Source organism: Echinops telfairi, unplaced genomic scaffold (assembly GCF_000313985.2).
Source record: "Echinops telfairi isolate 266 unplaced genomic scaffold, ASM31398v2 ScPeMD7_2291;HRSCAF=2852, whole genome shotgun sequence".
Classification (NCBI taxonomy): domain Eukaryota; kingdom Metazoa; phylum Chordata; class Mammalia; order Afrosoricida; family Tenrecidae; genus Echinops; species Echinops telfairi.
The window spans coordinates 21,955,558-21,961,453 of NW_022106189.1; positions in this window are offsets into that span (position 1 = coordinate 21,955,558).

Here is a 5,896-nt window from a genome sequence, read left to right on the forward strand (position 1 = left end):
TGTGGGGATATAGAGAAGAGAGGGAAACAAAAGTAACAATGTAGCTGAGTCCCTATCCCTGCCTGTGGAGCTGCAAGGGTTTAGTCCCTGTGGGACGAGGTGACAGCCACAAGCTGTGGCTGTGTTGAGAAAAAGCCCCTGTGCAGCTCTCCAAGACTGTGGGGGATAGATAGAAGAGAGGGAAACAAAAGTAACAATGTTGCTGAACCCTGATCCCTGCCCATGGAGCTGCAAGGGTTTAGTCCCTGCCCAGAGGCAGGTGGCGGTAAACTGTGGCTGTGTTGAGATTAAGTCCTCTTGCAGGTTCCACATGATCCCAGCTTCGGCAGACACAGTGGTAGCGCTAAAGTCGAGCCCTAGCCGGCCTCTACTGTGGTAAGCCAAAAGCCCCCAGCTCCTCAAAATCTTGTGGGTCTGTGCCTATTTATCTTTATAATGCTCCTCCTGTGTTCCAGCAGTGTTGAATTTCCCTCTAAGCAACTCTCCTAGGCTGAATTCTGCGGAATCCCTCTGGTATGTTTTACTCCATTGCCATCTTCCTGGAAGTCTTCCTCTATGGGGCATTTCTAATCAGTCACATATAGTTGCCATGTGTCAAAATTAACTAATGGCAAGGGGTGCAGTTTTGATTATTTTCTTTTTTTTTTGTTTGATGGTGGAGAGAGTAATAAAAATGCACAGTGAATGAAAATGCTCTTTGGACAAACTTCTACTCAGGGTTCTTACTCTCACCATTCTCTTTCATCAACATACTCTGGAGGGTTAGTTGTGAAAGTAAGAACTCGGTATTTCAGGAAGTCTTTAGAAAAATGCTATTCATTTGACCCAATACAATAGATAAATGTGTTTACTTTCTGCTTTATATTTGGGAACAAAATTAATGCACTTAAGGAGTCATTGAAAATATTATACTAGTTCATGACTGTTTGAACTTCTCAAAAGACTACTTTACTGTTTTACTCTGTGTGGTGTTGGTAAAAGTAGATGAGATTTTACTCTTAAGCCTTACTGGAATATTTCACAAATTTTCATGGCAAAAGCACAAACATAATGTTTTCATTGACATCAAGAGATGATGGCTTGTTCAGAGTTACAGAATGTTGGGTTTGGAGGTCATTACCTTCCAACAATCATAAGAACCCTATGAAAACAGTCATTCTCTGATGTAAACACACATACTACCTCCCCATCTTTTAGTCTTATGAATCTGCTTGAGAGGGTATGCATGGGGGGGGGGAATCATAATAAAAAAGGCTTGCTTAATGCCTGAAGTCTTTTATATCAACTGACACATTTGATGGTGGTAGTGGTGGCCGTGCCACTGAGTTGGTTCCAACTCGCAGTGACCCTCTGTACAACAGCATGAGACACCACCTGGTTCTGAGTCACCCTCACAAGTGTTGTCATGTTTGAGTCAATTGTTGCAGCCCCTGTGTCCAGTCATCTCATTGAGGGTCTTCCGCTTCCTATTTTTTACTGCTCCTCTATATTACTGAGCACAATGTCCCTTTACAGGGACAGGTCTCTCCTGATATGTCCAAAGAATGGAAGAGGCCTCTAAGGCCCCTGAGAGAATTCTGGCTGAGCTTTTTCCTTTTTTAATTTCTCAAAAACTGCTTTCTTAAGCATTGATTATGGATCCAAGCAAGACAAAATTCTTGACAACTTCAACCTTTTCTCCATTTATCATGATGCTATTTATTGGTCCAGTTGTGAGGACTTTGGTTTTCTTTTCATGGAGCTGTACTCTATATAGAATGTCACACTCCTTGATTTTTATTAGAAAGCATTACAAATACTCCTCAGTTTCAGCAAACAAGGTTGTGCCATTTGCGTATCACAGATGGTTAAGCTTTCCTCCAGTCTTGATGCTGTGTTCTTCTTCATATAGTCCACTTCTCTGATTATTTGCTCGGCATACAGATTAAGTAGGATGAGAGAATATAACACTGATTTACACCTTTCCTGATTTTACACCATGCAGTATTCCCTTGTTCTGTTCAAACAACTGCCTCTTTATCCATGTACAGGTTCTGTATGAGTGTAATGAAATGTGCTGGAGTTCCAATTCTTCTCAATGTTACTTATAGTTGGTCAGCAGTTTGAATCTACCAGCTGCTCTGCAGGAGAAAGAGGAAGCTTTCTACCCCTGTAAAGAGTTACTGTCTTGTCAATCCACAGGAGGCAGTTCTACTTTGTTCTATGAGTCCCTATGAGTTGCAGTCGATTGGATGGCAGTGAGTAACAACATTAGGTGTATAATAAAAACTCAAGTCAAGGACAATTTTTATTGTGGAACATTAAGCACATTTCAACAAATTGCATATGACTATGTGCTAAATTTATATAATTATACTATAAATCCACTTCTGGATGGACTTGAACCTCCAACCTTAGAAGCTAATTAAGCACATTAACCATTTGTAACATCCAAGGACATTCACAAAAAAATCCAATCCCCAAACCAGGGCTGTCAATTCAATTTTGAATTATAAAGACCTGATAGGACGGAATAGAACTGTCCTATATGGTTTCTTAGGCTGTAATCTTTATAAAAGCATACTGCCACATCTTTCTTTCAGGAGAGGAGAAATATCTTATGTGATTTGACTTCTTGACTAAAGGGTAGATAGGTCTTCTTTGGATAGTCCACTTCGTATAGTCCACTTCTCTGATTATTTGCTCAGCATACAGATTAAGTAGGGTGAGAGGATATAACACCGACTTACACCTTTCCTGATTTTACACCATGAAGTATTCCCTTGTTCTGTTCAAACAATTGCCTCTTGATCCATGTACAGGTTCTGCATGAGAATAATGAACCTTGTGAACTTGATTATTGGTCCAAGTAAAATGGAATCTGTGACAATTTTTAATCTCTTCTCCATTTATCATAATGTTGTCTATTGGTACAGTTGTGAGGATTTTTGTTTTCTTTACATTGAGTTACAATTCATACTGATGGCTGAAATCTTGGATTTTTATCAGTAAATTCTTTAAGTCCTCATTTTCAGCAAGCAAGGTTGAATTATCTGCATATTGAAGGTTATTAATAAGCCTTCTTCCAAACATAGTGCTATGTCCTTCATACAGTCCAGTTACTCAGTGACACTGCTGGTATTTGAAATATAAATTACATAGCTCCCAGCATCACAGCAACATGCAAACCACCCAGGACAACAAACTGACAGTTCAGTAGTGGATTTCGGCTGATAGTCATGATTTGCATAAACCAGGTGTGAATTCACAAAATGTGTTCCTATTGATGAACAAAACTATTTGGATGTATTTGAATCAGAATTCTTGCCAGGCTGGTTTAATGCCTGTTTGATTAAGGGATAATCATCTTGCAATTTGGGCTATCAGTGCTCTAGTTGGTTATAGACGAGGAACAGGCACTGAAGAGTTTGCTGTGTTTCTCTCAATAACGGAAGACTGTAGAGCAGTATACTCAATCTTTAATGCACGTGGGATCACTTGGGGAATGGGTGGGTTCTTGTTAAAATGTAGATTCTGATTTAGTGAATTTGGAATGGAGCCCAAGAAACTGCTTTTCTAATAGACTCAGGTGGGAGGGTAAGAGAACACATGGTTGGCCTTGGAGATCAGGAAAAAGAACTGAGGAATTTCACGGGATGTTCTGTGATGCATTTAAACTACAGAACTACAGCAATGACCAAAATTGTTGCTCTTGCTTTTGTTTCTACAGGGGCTCCTGAAAGTGCGAAGCACTGATGAAAAGCCTTGAAGGTAATGCACATTTTAATTTCTCTGTTACCTGAAAATCAACAAAATTAAATCTGTTGAGTGGATTCTGACTCAAGGTGATCCATGCATGGCACAGTTCTACCTGTGCTTCAGAGGGTTCTCAGTGACTTTGATCTTTTGGAAGCACCAGTATATAGGCATATACCTTTTATTGTGAATTAGGTGAAAATTTACAGAGCAGATAATCAGTTATACATTCAACAGCTTATTAACTCTCCCCTTGCCTTGCCCTGTCTCCATCATTTTCCTCTCCCATTTCCCTCTTGGTGAAGACTGCTTTCCCTTTCATCCAAAGAACCTCTCCCTCCTTTAGCCAGTGCTTCCCCTTCCCTACTTTCTTCTCCCACCCTTCAAAAACATTCAAGCCTTTTAGTATGAAAACCCTTTCTTGATTTTTTTTTTTTTAGTAAAAGAGGCCTCAGACAATGTTTTCCCTTTTGTTTTTGATTCCTTACACTAAGCACAATGTCCTCCAGGTTTATTCAAGTCATGAAGGGAAACACCGGTATATTGTCAAGCCTTTCTTCTGAAGCACCTGTCTGCCAACCTTCCAATTTATAGCTGAGTACTTAACCTTTTGCACCAACTTGGCAGCTTCTCTTTTCTCTTCCATCTTCAAATACCAAGAAGAGAAAGTTCTATGTTGAGATTTATGTTTATTTATTTATTTTTATTTAGATTCTCTAAATTCTTCATATATATGGATATATACTTGTCTACTTGCATTGATAGCTTAGCTCTGGAGAACACATCCTTCAAGTGAGAAATGAGAATGTGACTCAAAATCCCAAATCACTTAATTTCTACTGCCTTTTCCCAAGTTTGTACTGAAAGAATAAGCAATAGTAGCACCACCGACAGAAACAACAAAATCTGCTTTTGCTTCCTTGGAATGCACTTGACCTAGTTTCAGGGTCTAAAAATAACACCCTCAACACAAACAAACAGACAAATAAACACAACACCAAACTCAATGCCACTGAATCAACTTTGACTCAGAGTGACCCTGTAGGAGAGGGTAGAACTACCCCTGTGTGTTTCTGAGGTTGTAAATCTTTAGGGGAGCACAAAACTTCATCTTTCTCCCTTGGAGAGGCTAGTGATTTCAAACTGCTGACCTTAGAGTTAGCAACCCAATGTGTAGAATTTAGAGGGCTCTGATATACTAGCCACTTTTTCCAAGAGTATGCTAGCGGCTTGAATTTTAACTTTTGTCTTATTTCCAGGTTTTTGTTTGTCTGTTTTTCAATGGTTAACTCCGCATACTCAGAACGAGGCTGAAAATTCCTCCCCTTTAGTTTTTCTGTATGATCATCAGCAAACAGGACTAATGTCTCTACTAATGTCCACTAAAGGGCAAGCTCCCCGTCCTTCCTTGCCAGGGTGACTAGGCCCTGTCTCTAGAGTTTATGCTGGATTTTCCCCACTGCATCCCTCTGAAAGGTAGGAGTGGCACCTGTCTGTGTGGGCAGCACCAGGCTGTGCTGCTGTCAACCCACTATGCCATCTTGTCACCAGGGCCCCCACCCACCCTACCCCTTTTGCTGTTGGCTGAACCTTTGCCTTATCTGGGGCCACGCCCCTCGGGTGCAGCTTTAATGTTCAGTACTGGGGGTTCTGGAGAAGCCTGGTGCTGAGCCACAAGAGGCTCCCTGGTGGTTCTGCCCTGCCCACCCTTTCCCCAAACTGGGGCCTTGCCTTCTCACTCGCCTGCCTCCCCCCACTGCCCTTCACGGATGTGGTCCTCAGCAGCCATCATCCCAGAGTGGGGCTCATCTGCCCCCCCCACCGGCCTGGGTCCCTCATCACTGCCCCCGCAGCACTGAGCTCGCACTTTGGTCAGCTGCCCATTCTGGAAGCTAGTGCCCTTTCTCAGATGCCAAAACGAGGCTACGTCTGGATGAGCTGTCTGACGGGCTCCGGTCCCAGGCACACACATCGCTGCTCACCTCTGGTTGAGCAGAGCGGACTAACCAAGGGCTGTGGGCACAGACAGGCAGGCACTTCTTTCTCCCTCAAGTCTTAGGAGCAGAGGACTGGGAGATGGAGCCTGGTGCTGGGTGCGCTCCCTCCCTGAGCCTCCACTCCCAAAATAGGGCTCTCTGTATCAGGGTGCAGCCCCAAGAGC